Source organism: Silurus aristotelis (genome assembly GCF_946808225.1).
Source record: "Silurus aristotelis genome assembly, chromosome: 17".
Taxonomy (NCBI): domain Eukaryota; kingdom Metazoa; phylum Chordata; class Actinopteri; order Siluriformes; family Siluridae; genus Silurus; species Silurus aristotelis.
In genome coordinates this window covers 23,078,427-23,099,813 of record NC_139590.1, presented here as the reverse complement: position 1 = coordinate 23,099,813, position 21,387 = coordinate 23,078,427, and the positions used below count along the sequence as shown (strand labels likewise).

At 39.0% G+C, this 21,387-nt stretch overlaps 1 long non-coding RNA gene across 1 annotated transcript in view; it reads left to right on the top strand.

Moving 5' to 3' along the window:
* LOC310740123 overlaps positions 1-21,387 on the top strand; it is an 88,164-nt gene that overhangs the window by 26,627 nt on the left and 40,150 nt on the right. The gene's annotated exons all lie outside the window — the stretch shown is intronic.

The window sequence follows — 21,387 nt, the reverse complement described above, 5'->3', positions numbered from 1 at the left end:
TGTAAACGACTTCAGCTTCCTGTTTTCCCCCGTGTTATAGTAGCTGTAAACGCTCTTTCCTTCGCCGCTTTCTTAAAGTTCATGCGTAAATAGGAAAAAAAACCCGACAGAATATAATTATAATTAATCCACATTTATATTTAATAACAATAGATCTCAATCATCTGGTAGTTAATTCGACCAAATGAACTAAACTGTGCTTCTCCACCTTTACCTCGTTATGCATGCAGTGCGCGTGCTCCTCCACAAACAGAGATCTGCTCTATTTTTAACTCGGCACCCGCGCGCGCGCGCACCCGCACTCGCTCGCGCACTCGCTGCTGGACAGCGCGTGCACGATGACACACAGAAACCCTATCCGTGCGTTAGAGAGCGCTGCGCGTTCGCGCTGCGTGAATAATGAAGGGAGGTTCGGGGGATATTAGGAGAGGGGGTGCAGGGAGAAGTGCACCCTCTCAATAATGCAGCAGAGCTGTGTGTGTGTGTGTGTGTGTGGGTGGATGGGTGGGGGATATGTTGGGGGGAGGTAATGGGGGTTGTCTCATATTTCTCACATTTTGAGAAGAGAGGATTATGGGATTTTCTTGGATTGCATCATTCATTCATTCATTCATTCATTCATTCATTCATTCATTCATTCATTCATATCATTTATAAAAAAAATTGAAACAGCAGTAAAATGATAATTTTCAAACAGATTTGATGGCTTCATTATTTTTTTTACTTAATTAATTAATAATGATAAATAAATAAATATATGCATATATAAATGTAAAAGACTAAAATACTAAACAATTGAACAATTGAATATTCATAAACAAATAAAAAATTGTACACAAATAAATTCCACTGTTTTTTATTGCTAATAATGTAACAGCTGATACGTTTCATCATTTGTGTATTAATTCTACAAAACTAATACAAATTCAACTCCAGATATTCAACATAAATGTAAAAATTCTATTGATACTATTTTTCGAGTAACACTGCCACTCTCATTAGCTTTTTATTAATCATACCAAACATTTTGCAGTTGTAAAATTGTGACTTGTTGGTCTTTTGTCAGTTGATGAGCAAACACAAGCCCTGTCGAATAATGATCTTTTCTTTTTTAATAAATAAATGAACAGGGAAACCTTTAGGTCCTTTCAGAAGCGCTGGGGTTTATAAGCCTTCTGTCTAAGTGGACATGTATATACATGAGGTGCAGAAGCCATTATTTCCCTGCTAATGTAGTGCACTTATAGCAGGAGTAGTGAGCCTCTTGGGATTTATCTGGAGCGAGAGCGGTGCCAGTGTGAGAGAGCCGGGGGGTCGTCCCATCTACTCCCTGTACATACACCACACAAAGAGTCTCCTCATTATCAGCCCTGCTCCACAGCAGCACACAAATTAACCACAGGTCTGGGGATTGTCTTAAAGCAGTGTTTATGGCGGATTAGGGCGAACGCAGAAATTTGGGCTTTAATGGTTTAGTTGTAAAATCCAATATAACCACAAAGCATTAGGGTTTCAAAGCCCAACATTTTTACTTTTCACACACACTTTACAGTGTCTGACTGAAAAAACTCAATGCTTAAAACAAAAAAATACTATATAAGGATAGTGTGTGAGTTTGTTTTATTTTAGGCCTCGGTGAGTGTGTTATCTAACGACAGAAATGAGCCAGGGAGAAATTATGCAAAAAGGTTTTAAGTGTAGAAGTGAGAAGCATTTGCACCTGGCACTGCTCTCCTACGTTTGGCAGTCAAATCAAACCACCAACGATAAAGATGTGGCTGTGTGTGGTACAGCAGATTCAGGAGGCACAGATGAGAAGCATCCATGCCTGGATTCTGATTGGTCAGGAGGTATTAAGCCATATCCTGTAACAGCAGGACTGACAGTAATGCAGCTCCAAAACACAAGTTTATATCAGTGCATTTGTTATATTAATACCTCATGATATTTATGTTACTCTTCCTCACAACATAATTTTTTGCAAACCTAAACAATTTTGCATGCAATAAAACCACTTTAGAACATGCTACAGAGCCGTACAACCTTCCAAGATACTGCACAACCTCAACAAAACGCTGTGAAAATTTGCCACTTTACAACACACCAAATACCTTACAACTTAACATACTAAATACTTGACAACTGAACACACTAAATACTTGACAACTGAACACACTAAATACTTGACAACTTAACACACTAAATACTTGACAACTTAACCCACTAAATACCTTACAACTTAACACACTAAATACTTTACAACTTAACACACTAAACACCCTACAACTTAACACACTAAACATCCTACAACTTAACACACTAAATACTTTACAATTTAAGGCACTAAATACCTTACAACTCAACGCACTAAATACCTTACAACTTTAAAACACACTACAAATCATACAAATATACATCACACTAAATACCTTACTATGTTACAACACGCTACAAATCTTACAAATTTACAACACAATGAATACCCTACAACTTTACAAATTTACAACATTCTTCAAAATGTACAACTTCACAACACACTACAAACCTTACAACTTTACAACACACTACAAACCTTACAACTTTACAACACATTACATCCATACAACTTTAAAACACACTAAAAAGCATACAACATTACAACATACTAAATATTATACAACTATATACCCAGCTACAAGTCTTACAATGTTACAACCACTACAAACTGTACAACTTTACAACATGATACACAATGTACATCTTTAAAACACACTACAAACCATACAACCTCACAACATTCTACAAACCTTACAATTTTACAACACATTATATCCTTACAACCCTACAACACACTTAATACCATACAAAGTTAAAGCACACTTCAGGTCTTACAACTCACTTAATACCTTACAACTTAAACAAAGAACCAACCTTACAACTGTACAACACACTATAAATCTTACAACTTAACAACACAATACAAATCATACATATATAGATCACAATAAATACTTTACAATTTATCAACACACTAAATAACTTGACTACCACAATACAAACCTGACAACTTTACAACACTTTCAATATTTTACAAATGTATAGCACACTACAAACCATACAACTTTATAACACACTACAAACTTTACAACTTTACAACACACTAAATACTTTACAACTTTATAACAAACTACAACCCTTACAACTTTACAACACACAAAATACTTTACAACTTTATAGCACACTGCAAACTTTACAACACATTAAATACTTTACAACTTTATATAACACTACAAACTTTACAACACACTAAATACATTACAACTTTATAACAAACTACAAACCGTACAACTTTACAACACACTAAATACTTTACAACTTTATAGCACACTGCAAACCCTACAACTTTACAACACACTAAATACAACTCTATAGCACACTACAAACTTTACAACATACTAAATACTTTACAACACACTTTACAACACACTAAATACTTTACAACTTTATAGCACACTACAAACTTTACAACTTGACAACATACTAAATACTTTACAACTTTATAACAAACTACATACCTTACAACTTTACAACACACGAAATAGTTTACAACTTTATAGCACACTACAAACTTTACAACACATTAAATACTTTACAAGTTTATATCACACTACAAACTTTACAACTTTACAACACACTAAATACTTTACAACTTTATAGCACACTTCAAACCCTACAACTTTACAACATACTAAATACTTTACAACTTTATAGCACACTCCAAACCTTACAACTTTACGACACACTAAATACTTTACAACTTTATAGCACACTACAAACATTTTACAACATGTAACAAACCTTACAACCTCACACTAGACAAACACTAGAAATAAATTAAGAGTTCTACCAGATCTTCCACTCCAGCCCATGTATGCATATTAACACGGAGGTGGCTTTGTGCACAGGGGCATTGTCATGCTAAAACACGTTTTGGGTCTCCTAGTTAAAGTGAACGGAACATTTAAATAGTCAAAGACGTCCTATACAACTGTGTGCTTCCAAATTTGTGCTTTCAGATTTTGGTAGAACTACATCTGGCTGGAAAAGTCAGTTGTCCCAGTATTTTTGTTCATTTAGTCTGCTACAAAGCACTAACACTGGAGACTCCTTCCATAAGTGTTGGATAAACATCTGACTAAGGAGTGTGTTCATGTGAACGTGTGTTTTAATACACAGCGACTAGAAAAGGGACCTAGACATGGCTTTATGTAGTAAATGTGTGTTAATGTGCAAGTGTGTTTGTGTGGACGATTCACACTTAAGCCTCATGATTTGAGGGTTCTGCGTTTGGTCCTCGTACTCGCCCCTGAAGGAAGGAGATGCTTTCAGTGCGACTTTCGGAACTTAAACGGCTCACCATGCTGCACTGCGGATGACTCAGCCACCGCCGTTACCACGGAAACCAGCCTGCCTTGCAATCAGTCTCTTGGTAACAGTGTTGTTGCCAAGTAACAGCATGTGTGTCAATGTGTGTATATGTGTGTGTGTGTGTGTGTGTATCGAGTTACATTTCGATCTATATCTGATTACGCACTCATCCTGACATCGACCGATTTGCAGCTGAGGGGGAAAAATCATCGAAAATACGGTTCCTCACTTATTACGCACTCATCCTGACATCCTATACGGTTCCTCACTGATTACGCACTCATCCTGACATCGACCGATTTGCAGCTGAGGGGGAAAAATCATCGAAAATACGGTTCCTCACGTGCCGTATGATCATTCGGATTCCAGACAGGGGCTCAGATTTGCCCGTGGAATTCCGTACGGTTTTGGGAAAAAGCGAATTAGATCGAGGAATCGCTTAGTCAACACAGACGTAAATCACATTAGCCTTATGTGAGCATGTACCTATGCACATGTAAATGATTTTACATTTCACACAAACACGCACACCCTGCACACACACACACACACACACACACACACACACACACACACACACACACACACACACACACACCTACTGTTGCATTGTGGTTTTTTTAAGATTTTTTTTTTTTACAATAATATATTTTATTTTATTTTGCAATTGGAATAAATCATGTTTATTTATTTATTTATTTATTTATTTTGTCACAATTTCAAATGTATTCAGGTGCAAAATGTGTCGTTTAGGACAAAATAAAAAAAATTATGTATAGAGGTTTTTTCTTTTGTTTTTCTTTTTCTTTTCTTTTTTATATTTTGGTTGTTTATTTGTTTTTTTGTTTTTTTCAAATGCTCGTTGTCAATATCTTCTGTGTCTTGTCATAAGAATGAGGGAAGATGATTGGTTAAAACTTTGCACTGGACTGAAAAACATGGACAAAAAGAGTCCTATATGTCTAAAAAGTCCTACAAGAATATTCCAGAAAATTTCGATTTTTTTGCTTTAAAACTGGGTAGAACACAAGGGTTAGATGTTGTTATTGTTCCTCGGTTCATTCATAAAGGCCGAGGCGGTCCACCTACCCTACCCCCCCTACCCTACCTCCTCCTATATATATATCACAATCTCGGATGACGTCAGAGATGACGCATGGCACCCCGAGTGGCACGTGGATCAAAGGCGATCCACACGCAAGCCTCGAAAAAGAGAGAGAGAGAAAAAAAAAAAAGAAATATTTTTAGCAAGTGCTAGAAAAAAGAGGGAGGGAGTGAGTGAAAGAAAGAAGGGAGGATGGGAGGGAGGATGGAGGCTGCTCTTTGTCTAGTCCTCCTTTACACAGTATCCTCATTTATCTTTCTCCTCGATCTGTCCATCTCCCAACCTGTGTGCATACATAGCAGCGTTCCAGGTCAGTGTGGACTTGATCTCCATCTTCTTTGCTGTGATTCCTTTAAACCCCACCCCCACAAACACATGCAATTTACCCCCAAACATTATGTGACATAAATTGTGTTAGAAGAAGTGTGTCTTTGTGTGTGTGTGTGTGTGTGTGTGTGTGTGTGTGTGTGTGTGTGTGTGTCATGTGAAAACTAAAGTGTACCTTCTTTGAATTCCTTGGTTTCACTCACCAAGAGATGAAAAAAAGCAACCACGGATGAGCAACACATACCATAATGCACATTGTGTTTTCACCGATTTTACAAAAATCAATCCAAAATGGAAAACCCATATGTAAAAAATGAAGAACACCTTTTCTGCTTTCGTGATGGAGAGGCTAACTAGCAGCCAGGTGAGGCTAATGCACTTGATTAATCGATCATCAGCAAGCTTGACCACCTTCGGTTTTAGCAGTTTGCTGGTCTGGAGCATTCACGTGTGTGTGTGTCAACACAATGACTAGGAGGAAATACATCAGCAATGATCTTAGAGAAGCAATTGTTGTGGCTAATCAGTCTGGGAAAGGGTTATAAGGCCATCTCCAAGCAAAATAAAGTCCATCATTTTAAATCGAGGAAGATTATTCAGATGTGGAAAACATCTCAGATATTTGCCTAGACAGGCCAAGACACCCACCCAGGAGTCTTAGCAAATTCACTCCCAAGATCACGCCGTGCAATGTTTAGAGAAATTGCAAAAAAGAACAAGAGTTACAGCTCAGACTCTACAGGCCTTGGGCATGTAGCATGTCAAATATTAAAGTTTACGTCTGAACAAGTATGGTTTGTTTGGAAAGGTTGCAGGAGAAAGCGTCCTCCTCTCTAAACAGAAGGTGCCCAGCATGGCTTAGGTTTGAAGAGTTGCATTTGAACAAATCACCAGACTTTGTGAACAATGTTTTTTGAACAGACAAGACCACAGTGTAGACGTCTGACCCTAATGTGCAGCACCTTTTTTTTTTTTTTTTTTTTTTTTTTACGAAAACAGTGGTGGAGGGGTGATGATTTCGCTTGTTTTTCAGCCACAGGGCCTGGGAAACTTGCAGCCATTAAGTTAGCCATGAACTTTCAAAGTATTTCAAAGTATTCTAGAGTCTTAAGTTACAATTGTGAAAAATATTAAATCTTTAATGTAGATACTGAGATTTATTGTTGCCAGAGTTGCCAGATCGTGTTCTTTTAAACCTACACGACCACTAGAGACAAAACACACCGAGCCAGCACTGAGTTTCAGAGTCACTGCTTTTTATCTTTTCATCATTAAAGATGGAAGTGAGGCAACGTTATTGTTATCCACTAGATGGCAGCAGAGGTAAGCTCCTGATTTCCTTATCTCCTCAGTAAGCATAAGGACGTTTCTCTCAAGTTTATAAACACCTTATTCAAAATGAATAGGGTGTTTTATAAACTCTGTTTTATCAGAAACATCAGAATTACTGACAGGAATTCAGAGCAAAGACTTTTTAACCATATTTGTTTGCAAAAAAAAATAAAAAATCACTTGAATTTAAAATAGCTGAGGCAACGTTGGCAAGGAAAAACTCCTTTAGATGGTTTGAAGAAGAAACCTTAAGAGAAACCAGACTCAGAGGGGGAACCTGTACTCATTTGAGTGACACCTAGAGTGTGATTATGAATCATAAAAATATTACAAACACCGGAGAGTAAGAATTATCATGATCACCGAGGTGTGTGATTATGAGTAGTCCTTCCTATAGACCTACACAATCAGTTAGAGTTGTGGAACCGGGTGCTCCTGGGCAACATATCACTTCTGAGATCATTATAGATTCAACACCATGGTATAGTCTGGTGTAGCTGTAGCGTGAAATTTTCCCTTCACTTGAATTGTGAGACCCAAACTTGTTCCAGCATGACAAAAGCCAGCTCCATGAAGATATACTTTACATGTGTTGGCGTGGAAGATCTCTTGCTATAGAGCTCCAAATCTATTGAACACCTATGGGATGAATGTGAACGCTGACTGCACCCCAGGCCTCCTCACCCTCACTTACATCAATACCTGACATTACTAACACCCTTGTGGCTGAAAGAATCTCCACAAAATCTAGTCAAACATTTTCCGAGAAGAGTGGAGCTCGTTATAACAGCTAATGGGAACTAAATGTGGAATGGGATGATCAAAAAAAGCACCTAACAATCATATGTAAACTTTAGTCCATGCAGTGTATGTAGCTTTATGCTAGTGATGTTAATTGTCTCGATGTGTGGTAGCGGGTAGAAGTCAAAGAAACGAAAGAATAATAAATAAATTGAGAAAATTCTGTCTAAAAAGCAATAAACAAGAAGCAATGTAAAATGAGAATAACAACCAGGAAAGAACCTGAGACACTAAGTAATCCAGACGAGCGCTAAGCAACCGTAAATGTGAAAGAGATGCAAACATGGCTAACGGGAAATGTAGGACGTGTCCTGACACCCAGAAACCTGTCTGTGCTCATGGAGTTAGTGATGATCAGAAGATTCAAAGGGAGAAAATTATTCAATTTCATGTAATGGATTAGGAAATAAAGAAATTAATTGAGTCAAGGCCAGGATGCGATGCTAACGTTTCTTTTTATGCTAATTAAATGCGTCCAGAGCAGGTGTGGGAGGTGATTATGTGATAACAGGTGGTTATTGTTCCCTGAATCCGGTTTTACTTCCTGAAGCTGAAGTTAACAGCATAAACGAACTGCCAAATAATGAACTCCATCACATTTAGAGTTCACATCGTCAGCACTTTTGGAACTGGCAGGGGAGAGGTTCAGGAAATGCCTACAGTTTTCAAGAAACGTAAAAAAAAAAAACCCAAAAACTTTTTTTGCTCGTCTCAATTGGATGATGATCTAGTTCCATCTTCCTTTTTGAACCTGTAATAATATACGATAATAAGATCTTTAAGTTACTCCTCTTTTTTACATGATCGTACCCTCTTTACAAAAGCCTTCACCTCAATTACACCTCAATATCTTCATTTTTACCCGGTTTGACACGAGGACTGAATGTAGAGGAGCCGTAGGTAGAACGTAGAATCACGAGTGAACTTGAACACACGCAAGCACTCGTGGAGGTGGGTGGAGTAAAAGCTGGTGCACAGAAGTTGTCGCAGAATCGAGTCATGAGCCATGAAACTGATGCAAGGTGAATATTTTGAAGGTAATCGCTGTATTAAGAGGCATCAAGCATCTCAAAAACACTGATCAGTTGATCAAGTGATCAAGTTAAGCATGACTGTGAGATCTACAGATCTAAAGATCTACTCTATTTTAAAAGTACTGATTTTTTTTTCATTTCAAAACGTTTGTTGTTGATGTAGTAGGTATATTTTCTGAAGAAAAATACACTATATGGACAAAAGTATTGGGACACCTGACATTTCCAGCCATATGTGCTTCTTTCCCCAAAATGTTCCCACAAAGTTTAAGGCACACAAGCATACAGTGAGGAAAATAAGTATTTGAACACCCTGCTATTTTGCAAGTTCTCCCACTTAGAAATCATGGAGGGGTCTGAAATTGTCATCGTAGCTGCATGTCCACTGTGAGAGACATAATCTAAAAAAAAAAATCCAGAAATCACAATGTATGATTTTTTAACTATTTATTTGTATGATACAGCTGCAAATAAGTATTTGAACACCTGAGAAAGTCAATGTTAATATTTGGTACAGGAGCCTTTGTTTGCAATTACAGAGGTCAAACGTTTCCTGTAGTTTTTCACCAGGTTTGCACACACTGCAGGAGGGATTTTGGCCCACTCCTCCACACAGATCTTCTCGAGATCAGTCAGGTTTCTGGCCTGTCGCTAAGAAATACGGAGTTTGAGCTCCCTCCAAAGATTCTCTATTGAGTTTAGGTCTGGAGACTGGCTAGGCCACGGCAGAACCTTGATATGCTTCTTACAGAGCCACTCCTTGGTTATCCTGGCTGTGTGCTTCGGGTCATTGTCATGTTGGAAGACCCAGCCTCGACCCATCTTCAATGCTCTAACTGAGGGAAGGAGGTTGTTCCCCAAAATCTCGCAATACATGGCCCCGGTCATCCTCTCCTTAATACTGTGCAGTCGCCCTGTCCCATGTGCAGAAAAACACCACCAAAGCATGATGCTACCACCCCCATGCTTCACAGTAGGGATGGTGTTCTTGGGATGGTACTCATCATTCTTCTTCCTCCAAACACGTTTAGTGGAATTATGACCCAAAAGTTCTATTTTGGTCTCATCTGACCACATGACTTTCTCCCATGACTCCTCTGGATCATCCAAATGGTCATTGGCAAACTTAAGACGTGCCTGGACATGTGCTGGTTTAAGCAGGGGAACCTTCCGTGCCATGCATGATTTCAAACCATAACGTCTTAGTGTATTACCAACAGTAACCTTGGAAACGGTGGTCCCAGCTCTTTTCAGGTCATTGACCAGCTCCTCCCGTGTAGTTCTGGGCTGATTTCTCACCTTCCTTAGGATCATTGAGACCCCACGAGGTGAGATCTTTCATGAAACCCCAGTCCGAGGGAGATTGACAGTCATGTTTAGCTTCTTCCAATTTCTAATGATTGGACCTTTTTTCACCAAGCTGCTTGGCATTTTCCCCATAGCCCTTTCCAGCCTTGTGGAGGTGTACAATTTTGTCTCTAGTGTCTTTGGACAGCTCTTTGGTCTTGGCCATGTTAGTAGTTGGATTCTTTAATTGATTGTATGGGGTGGACAGGTGTCTTTATGCAGCTAACGACCTCAAACAGGTGCATGTAATTTAGGATAATAAATGTAGTGGAGGTGGACATTTTAAAGGCAGACTAACAGGTCTTTGAGGGTCAGAATTCTAGCTGATAGACAGGTGTTCAAATACTTATTTGCAGATGTATCAAACAAATAAAAAGTTTAAAAATCATATATTGTGATTTCTGGATTTTTTTTTTTTAGATTATGTCTCTCACAGTGGACATGCACCTACGATGAAAATTTCAGACCCTCCATGATTTCTAAGTGGGAGAACTTGCAAAATAGCAGGGTGTTCAAATACTTATTTTCCTCACTGTATATGATGTCTACCATTAACCTTACCATTCATTTGAATGAGGAGGCCCAACCCTGTTCCAGCATGACAACGCCCTGGTGTACAAAGCCAGCTTCATGAAGATATGCTTTACACTGGTTGGAGTAGAAGATCTTGAGTAGCCTGTTTTAGAGCTCTGATCCCAACTCTAATGAACACCTTTGGGATGAATGAGCACAAATCTTTACAGATTTCAAAATTCTGTAAAGTTGCTTTGAGCCAATGTCCTAAGCTCTAGAGAAATAAACTTGACTTGATGTGTAGTTGAATGAACCTCAAAACATTGTAGTTGATTGTGAATGTAGTTAATGTCAACAGTCTGCTACACTGACTCAGGACTACAGTTTGCTTCTGATCACCATCACCATCAACATCGTATATCTGCAATAAATGGACATTCGGTGCAACCCAGATGAGGATGAGGTTCCCTTTTGAGTCTGGTTCCTCTCAAGGTTTCTTTCTAATGCCATGTTAAGGAGCTTTTCCTCGCCACAGTCTCCACCGGCTCGTTCATCACGGACATACTCACACTTATAAAAGAAACTTCCTCAAGCATTTTCTGAATGGTGAGAGTAATTCAGTTCTACCACATAGTGTTTTATTCCTTGCTTGATGCATTATCATCTGATCCGTTCAGTAATATACTAAAAACAGCTATTTTTAGTTTATAGTATTGAGAAAATACTACACAAATATCCCCTAATTCCGATACGTGCATCCACACTAGAGCTTTAACAAACTTCTGCCTATAAACAAAAAGAACCTGATGCTCTTAATATAATCAGGCTGAAAGACGATGAGACGGAATGAGAACGTAATATCGGTGCCATATGGAACACGGCACTAAAATCGACTAAAGGAATTAATCCGTGCCTGAAAGGAATAGTGTTCATTAGACGGCCCAGCTGTTGCAGAACCGCCGAAATAATCATTATAGCATTACGCTGAGCTGTGGGAATATTATTTTAAGCGCTGCCTAAAGTGCCACGATGGTCCAGAAAGCTTCACAAAGCTCTTTTTTAAAGGTTAAGGAGCCTCATGGTGGCTGCAGAACAAGCACGGGCAAAGCTCCTTGTAGAGGAGGATTAATTTCTTCTCGATATTTCATGTCTGGAGGAAACACTATCATGAAACCTTTACAGAGTTGGTTTAAAGTTATTTCAATTGGGAAATCAGTTTTACACCACAGGGCCGTTGGATCTACAGCCCTAAAAACGTAACCATAAATAGATAAACATGACAAGGTCCGTTGATTCATTAAAACTGTATCAAATCAAATTTGATCTTTTTCACATACACATTCATACAGAGTACGAATGTAGTGAAATGCTGCAGAATGTACATGTGAAGAGAAATAGAATATAAAAAAATAAATAAAGTATAAAATTTAGGTATAAAAATAAAAATCACAAGTAAAGGAAAGTTTGAATTGAAATTGCTGGTGTAAAAATTCAGATTCCAGACACAATATTATTGGCAAGATATTTTGAAATCCTAAATGAGATGAATAACCAGGTGAAAATAGGACAGAAAAAATGGATGAATTTTTTGAAGAAAAAAAAAAAAGGTCTGCAACTAAATCAAGAGTCTGAGTCGCTAATGAGTCTGTCAGTCGGAATCGTTAAACTTTATGGATCTGACGAGGGAAGCAATGAGGGTACAGATGAGAGTCAGTAATAATACTGTGACCGATGTTAATTCAGTGTGTGATAATGCTGTGTTGTGCATTACGCCGCAGTGACAGGCCATACAGCCGGCTAACAAGTCATCGATAAGTGATACGTTAGTAAGCGAGGACTCCTCATGTGGAAAACTTTCCGTCAATTCCTATTTCCTCGAATTCCGTTCCCGAATGAATCCCTGAAATCCTTAGAGGGAGAAACTGAAGACTTGGGGAAATGATGGTAGGAGGAGCACTTAGTCAGAAGCAATTAGTGAGATGACCAGAACGTCTAGAAGCAGTGAGTTAGTGAAACATTGAATATAAATCTTATAGCCTGTGAATTTATTTATTGTAATTACAGAGCGAGGAAAACTTTTATTAGATTCAGCAAAAGAGTCTAAACGGTTTACTAGCCATTAGCAGGCAGACAGTCACTTGGTCTATTGCTCTCTATGGTCAGAGTTCAGGAATGGGTGAAAACGGCTGGTCTGCTGAAATACGATTTATAATCAGATCACAGCTTCACCCCGGAATGACTGGCAGTGATGACGCATGACACGGCAACCTTTAGCTTGGGCCATTGGGCTTCTCTCGATCTTCTTTCACCTGACATTTCAGTTGATTTTGTGTCAATATGAAGCTTTTTTTATTTATATTTGTTATTTTTCAATGCAATACATTCAAAAAATATTGACTGATAAACAAGAAAATGAATACAGTAAAAGTGGGAAAGGTTAAAAGCATCAAAAGCCACCATAGCTTTCTACCAGCAAGTTAGAACAAAGAGCGAATGTGACGTTCTGCATGGAACTGGGTAAATCCCCCACAGAGTCGTTTGACACGACATACGCTTTACATACAGCGATGCTGTAACGAGTCGTCCGAGGTGTTTTGAGGGGCACGTGTGCTTCAAGAGCCGGAAAAACATCACTGGAAGACGACGAGAGATCAGGGAGACCTTCAACCGTTTAGCTACTCGTGCATGATGAACGCCGGAGAACAATCCACATGATCTCACTTCCGCACCCACCCTACTCACCTCACCAGATTTGTCTCCTGCAGAGTTTTCCCTCTTCCCGAAGATGACGATCCGGCTCAAAGGTCGTTGTTTTGAGAAGCTTGTGGAATCGCAGAAGGAAAAGGGACACTTTTCATAAGAATGCTGAAAGTGCAGTATATAGCTCTTCCTGTGTGTGTGTGTGTATATATATATATATATATACACACATACAAACCTAAATATATAACTGAACTCGAATCACAAAACTTTGTGTTCTGTATAGCATCATTTTGGCTTTGGTGGGCAGTGTTTCTAAAAAAGTGCTTGGCCCCAGCATGCTTGGTTCAATTTGTTATTATTATACTCATACTTTATGCAGCTGATTGATGATCCTGACATTTCCTAGCTGTGTTAGTTTGTGTGCATATAATGTACATGTAGAAAAATCGAGTTATATAAAAGGGTGTATTAATGCTATACAGTCTCACAACAAAGGTTTTTCTTTAGCTCCTTAAGCTCCTGAAGCGCTGATGGATCTGATGTTTTTCTCCTGCAGTTAATTATACAGTAATTAACCTACATGTTTAATGCTAGACGCTCGTCCTCAACCCGGCACGCTCGGGACCCGATATGGTGCCACAGCTGTTTCCTGCACACACTCGCACATGAACCGAGACGCAAAAAAAAAATTATCCAGTGCAGGAATTTGTTTATTTCACCCAGCCGTCCTCATCTCACAGTGACAAAAACCTAATTAGAATGGACTGGTGGGCATCGATTAATTTCTTTCTGGAGGATTCCGGTTTTTATTTATCAGACCGTAATCAGTCTGTGTGCTGAATTTGATTAACACTCATCATACAAGCTTGAGATTTTATATTATTCACACCGGAGGGCTGCGCTTGTCAGGCAGAAATGAAACCCGGCGTGATACCTTGGAGACACAGACGTCCAGGAAGCTGATAAACAACCAATATAGTGGTTGCGGAGCAGGAGGAAAGGAAACAAACATCAAAGTATTTTTGCATTAGCGGAGGCAAAAAAAAATAATAATTAAAAAATGAGTTATAGAGTAAATGGACTTTGCAGGAATATTTGAAATGTTTCACGAACTCTTAACACTCAATAATTTCGCTGTAAATAATTCAAAATGTAGGCAAAACTAAGCAGATGTACCATATAAACACCTGAGCATATGATTGGTGTGTGTTTTTTAGGCATCCTATTACGTTGTGCATCTTCATCTCGATGCATAGCCAACAAAACATTAAAGATACATATGAAGCAGCTACCGATGCGATGCGATACGATTCTTACCTATTATGAAGCAGCACGGTCTGATTTCGATTCGATGTAACACAATGCGATTCTAAGGAAAAATTGGATGCTATACAATTTAAAATGGACATTAGAAATGAGATCACTTTGAGTGTTTAAAGGCTCTGGCATGGAGAATCTGGTGTTGGATCTGTGATGATCTCAAGTGTTGAGCTATATTATGAGTTGCTCAGTAGCTCCTGGTTCCAAACCGTCAACTGACTGTAGAAGACTGTAGAAAAGACATTACTCATAATCACACACTTCGGTGCTCATGTTAGTTCTCAGTCTCCAGTGTTCTGTTTTGTTTAAATGCTATAATCACACTCTTGATGTCACCCAAATGAGGATGAGGTTCCCCTTTTGAGTCTGGTTCCTCTCAAGGTTTCTTCCTCATAACATCTAAGGGAATTATTGCCACAGTCGCCCCAGGCTGCTCATCAGTGATAAATCATTCTGTAAAGCTGCTTTGAGACAATGTCCATTGTGAACAGTTTAGTTTTATTTCTTTGGTTCAGACAGACAGCAAATCATCAATCTACTTTATTAAGTCCCTTCTAACGCATGGTCACGCTCACAAACAGGTCTCTGAAGTGCAAAAAAACAACTAATACCAGATATTCTTTTCCTGTTCTGTCTCGAGGAAGATACAGCTCTACCTCTGCCATGTTAATCCGTATTTTATGTGACTCTCAGGACACGCCTCCTTAGTGTTGCGATACGTCACATTCACGTTGCAGCAGTGGAGCTGAGAGAACGCGCTCGAGAAAATGTAAATGGAGGAGAAATCGATCTACATCTACACTTCAGATCTAATAATGATTATATATAAATAAATCGGTTTTTTTACCGATGTAAATATGTTAAAAACGATGCATCGAATTACAGCTTGTTTGGGGATTAAACAAATATGGATAGAAGAGTCAGCTGTCCCAAACCTTTTTACAAAAGGCTATAATTTAGATTGTTATATAAAAGATTGTGTGCTTCGATCCTGGTGAGAGAAACCGACTGACTAACTACCAAAGATACAACTATAACAATCGAAAATAAACTCATGGCCAATTGTGCAAATGTCATATTAATTGTAAAGGCGAATATTTGAGTTGGAAACAGTTCTTTGTTCCTTTTCCCGTGAGAAAACCAGGAATGCTCAGAGATTCCATCTTATTATTTTGACCAAAACTCATCAGACGCTTCAGTATACGGTAATTACCGAATGACAAACGATCCCGAGTGTGGTCATATGGATGACGGAGGTATATTGATCTATCTGAGTCAAGTGGCGGTGTAGTGATCGGAGACTAAAGAAAAGGGGTTTCTTCAATTAGCATTCGTGCTAATAAAGGTATCGATCACGGCGTAGTACTGGAAGCGAGCGTATTGTTGTCAGGAGGAAACACTCCAGGTCCCGATGATGGCAATGATGCTGATGATGACGTCCCCATGACTGCGGCTTCAATAATGAATTAAGCACGAGCAGCTTTCTTTAAACACGATTAAAGGACAAAAATCATGAGGGCAGAAATAATTTCTCGTTTCAAATTGTCTTTGGCATTCTCAAATATAATATGATAGAACAAAAAAAAAATTCCTAAAAAAGAGATCAACCTGATGATATATGTAGATGTATATTGATTAACTTTATATTGATATGTCGATCTGTTAATTAATCCCTGGTGTAACTGAACAAAATGGTTTCCAAACTCGTTATTGAGCAGCGTAATAAAATATTATTTGATCCAGCACATAGAACTTTGTTTCCTATTGAGAATAATCAGCCACAAAGGTGCTGAAATCATGTGTGCCAGTTTAATTGAATGAAAAAAGCCATAATGAAATGTTTCTTGGAAAAAATTACATATTATTGCAAAACGTGTGCCTATTTATAATAGTGATGGAAAGATCGGTTCTTTGAATCTCGTTCATCAAAATGAACGAATCTTTTATTAAATCATTTCGTTTAAATGAGTCATTTTGTTTTATTGAGTCATTTCATTTCTTAAATCCTTTATTCACCTTCATAGAGTCTATGGGAGTCACGTGACAAAAGAACAAATGACTTTGACCGGATGAGATGAACGACTCATAGCATAACATTTATAGCATCTATATCTATATACTTACTTTCTTATTTAAACTCCTTTAACACTCCTTATAAATCGTATATTTATGTATTTGTGCTATGCCGAACCTCCCACCTGCCAAACAGATAGAAGTGAGTTCAACTTGCAGAAAGCTTCGACCTCCTAGAGCCATGTACGACCTCCTAGAGCCATGTACGACCCCCTAGAGCCATGTACGACCCCCTAGAGCCATGTACGACCCCCTAGAGCCATGTACGACCCCCTAGAGCCATGTACGACCTCCTAGAGCCATGTACGACCCCCTAGAGCCATGTACGACCCCCTAGAGCCATGTACGACCCCCTAGAGCCATGTACGACCCCCTAGAGCCATGTACAACCCCCTAGAGCCATGTACGCCCTCCTAGAGCCATGTACGACCTCCTAGAGCCATGTACGACCTCCTAGAGCCATGTACAGCCCCCTATAGCCATGTACGACCCCCTAGAGCCATGTACAACCCCCTAGAGCCATTTACGCCCTCCTAGAGCCATGTACGCCCTCCTAGAGCCATGTACAACCCCCTAGAGCCATGTACAACCCCCTAGAGCCATGTACGACCTCCTAGAGCCATGTACGAACTCCTTGAGCCATGTACGACCTCCTAGAGCCATGTACGACCTCCTAAAACCATGTACGAACTCCTAGAGCCATGTACGAACTCCTAGAGCCATGTACGACCCCCTAGAGCCATGTACGGCCCCTAGAGCCATGTACTACCTCCTAGAGCCATGTACGACCTCCTAGAGCCATGTACGGCCCCTAGAGCCATGTACTACCTCCTAGAGCCATGTACGACCTCCTAGAGCCATGTACGACCTCCTAGAGCCATGTACGGCCCCTAGAGCCATGTACGACCTCCTAGAGCCATGTACGACCCCCTAGAGCCATGGACTTTTTTGCAGTGCTGCAGCATGAGCAAGCACTTTGTAATGGATCCAAATGAACTTTTACTTAGTGACATAAAGCAAGCTTTTTTCCCCTCCTTCATTAGGACTCAGCGCTGTGTTTAAATGCCACATCATTATTAGTTCAGCTCACGGGCTGAAATGGAGCCACGAGGCCTGATGAAATAAAGAGCGTTTCGGTGCGTAAAACTCAATAGGGACAAATGAAGTCCTCTTTATTCCAGCGCTGATAGATAATCGTTCATTGTTGCTGTCCGACTCCCTTTTTTTTTTTTTTTTATTGGGACATTTCCCTCGGCTGTCGTAATGCCTGCGTTGGCGGCGACTCTTCGTCAAACAGGGCCAATTGTTAATCGGATAAAGTCTCGAATAGTTTGCAGTTCAAATGCGGGTCAAATGCTGGGACAGACGCTTTATTAAGACGCTAACACGATCCACTTTCACATTTTCGCTCAAATAAGGACATCTCTAATAAAACATAAAAAAAAAAAACATTTCTTTTTTTTTCATCTTAAACCTTCAAATTTTTAATTTCATAACAAACGATGTTTTTTTATCGATTTTTACTTACAAATACTATTTTACTAGTTTCGTTACACAAACTTACTGATAATCACTTCATTATGCTGCTGTTAACTTAATGTTTGTGGACACCTGACCATAAGATTGGTCTTTGCTTCTTTTTGAACATCCCATTCCACATTAAGTTCCCATTTGCTCTTAGAATAATCTCCACTCTTTTGGAAAGATGTTCCGCTAGATTTTGTGGAGATTTGTGTGTGGAGAGGAGGCCTGGGGTGCAGTCAGCATTCAAATTCATCCCAAAGGTCTTCAATAGGATTAGAGGTCTATAGCAGAAGATCTTTCACTCCATCCCATTTAATGTACATGTTCATGGAGCAGGTTTTTGTTCAGTAGAAGGTCAAATTTCAAGCTACCAAATCCAAAGGCGTCCTATGAAATTGTGTGTCTCCAACTTTGTGCAAACATTTAGGTGTCCCAATACTTTTGCTAATGTAATGTAGGTTATCGTGTTTGTATAAAGTCATACGGGTTGCTTCAGGCTGCTTATGTGCTTTTTTTTTTTTTTCTTTTTTTTTTTTGCTGCGTGCATTTCTTTTCATTATTTGCTGCCCTATACTGTGTTCAGCTTTTTGATTAATTTAGCAATTTATATCTATTTATGCAATCAATATCTATGTATGCAATTTATTTCTATTTATGTCTTAGTGTTTTTTTTAAGTCAGAGAAAGCACATCAGGTTCAAACAGTTGTTTTCCTGTTTTATGGTCTTTTTTTTTTTTTTATTAACCATAAATTTTTGGATTCCCCATAAAAAAGCTCACTTGGGCTATTCAAGGGTATCTACACGTGTATCTACTGAGAGTCAAGGGTATTAAATAGAACTCAAACTATGTGTTTCTAGTGAGGAGTCAGATTACGAGAACTATTCTCTCTCCCTCTCTCTCCCTCTATCTCTCTCTATATCTCTCTCTCTATCTCACTCTTATTTTTTTTTTTCAGATTCTCTCATATTTTCTATTTATAGTTCCCTTTACCTAATGCACAAATTTCTGAGCGGCCGTTCAGTTTAACATTTCACTGCAATTGGAATTCTGCATATAACTATGTTTGTGACAAATGAAAATCTTGAATCTTCACATCATCAATGTTGAAATGAGCACTGCAGGAAAGGCTGGAGGATCATCAGGAGATGGGTGGAAGAAAGGTTAGATGAAGGTTTCAGGGTTATGATGGTGCCTTTCCTCGGCAGCAGATCGTCTCTGTATGACTGTAAAACATGACAGTAACACGTCCCTATCAAGATCCGTTGGTCGGTCCACTAGTGTGTGTGTGTGTGTGTGTGTGTGTGTGTGTGTGTGTGTGTGTGTGTGTGTGCGTGTGTGTGTGTGTGCATGCTACCGCTGTGATTGAGAGCAACCGATGAAGCGAGAGGAATTGTAATCAAAGAGCCCAAGAGGGTATTAATCAGCCTGACAGTTCTTTTGCAGGCACAACGATACAAAATACCCCACCATCTGTGTCACAGGTGTGAGACGTATTGTTCGTTTTTCCTGGCACAAGGTCCATAAACATCTGAAATCAGAGGCATTCGGTTTCTCAGGCCACAATGCTGAGTTTGTCAAGCGTCGTTGCTTCAATCCATTGTAAAAATGGAAAGGACATTCACATCAAATCTGCTTCTGGCTGATTATATTACAGTGGACAAACAATAGATGGGCAGTCAGTGGTAGTGGCTCCAACAACTAATCCAGTTCTCCTCATAACTTATATTTACAAAATTAGAAAAACTCTTTTTCAACATAAAACTGAACTGTATTTCAACTTTAAACAATATAAATCTTGTTTTTTTTGGATCGGATTAAATCTCAAATAAAATTCAATTCTAAATGAACTTATCGAGCCTATTCTCAAATTTCAGTACAAAATATATTTTCACATTTATATTACTTTTTTAAAAACTTTTTTTACTTTTAATACTGCTATTTTCTGTGTTATATTTCCCTTTGGCTGAAAATACTTTGATTGGATGGGCAAGATGTAAATTTGGGTGGGCTAAGCCCAAGCCCTGCCCACTTTTGCTGCTGGCTCTGATCCACATAAACTGCTCTTGTGAAAGTGGTCGCTCGGTGAATAAGATGTTGGACCGATTGGAAGGTTATGAGTTCAAGTCCCAGCACTGCCATGCTGACACTGCTGGAGCCTTGAGCAAGGCCTTTTCCTCACTTGCTCAGCTGTATATTGCGATATTGCACATGCCATACATGTAAAAATTTTACTGTAAATGGAAAATGCCTTTAGGAGGACTGGATAAAGTGTGGGAATCAATCAGAGATAGCGCCTAGGATAATGCTGTACACGATGCTTCCACCACCATGCTTCATAAATCCTAATGAATAGCTTTTGAATTTCAGGTTTTAAGGTGACAATATGTGAAAAATTTTTAATGAACAGAGATTTTTAATAGTCCTTGTTGCTTGCTGTCATAATGTCAGACTGTATGACAGTCAATAACTGTAAAAAAAACCAACAAAAAACGTATCAATCTGTGACACGTTCAGACCCGTGTTTTCTCGCTAAAGGTATCGAGCAGCAAACGAAAACAATGTGTAGCCTTCTGCTGCGATCTGTTGGTGAAGTCACAAAACTCGTCTTGAAACGTCTAAACTAAGTAAGTTTTGATCAAATCGAGGGCTCACTTACGTCCTGTAAATCCTTTTCAGAAATGAAACACAGGTAATCGGGCAAACACACACACACACACACACACACACACACACACACACACACACACACACACACACACACGCATAAGTTACTTGCCATTAGATTACTGCAGAAGAGGGATAAACATTCCTAGAACCAGAAAAGATATTTAGGTATTTAGTTTGTGTGTGTGTGTGTGTGTGTGTGTGTGTGTGTGTGTGTGTGTGTGTGTGTGCTTAA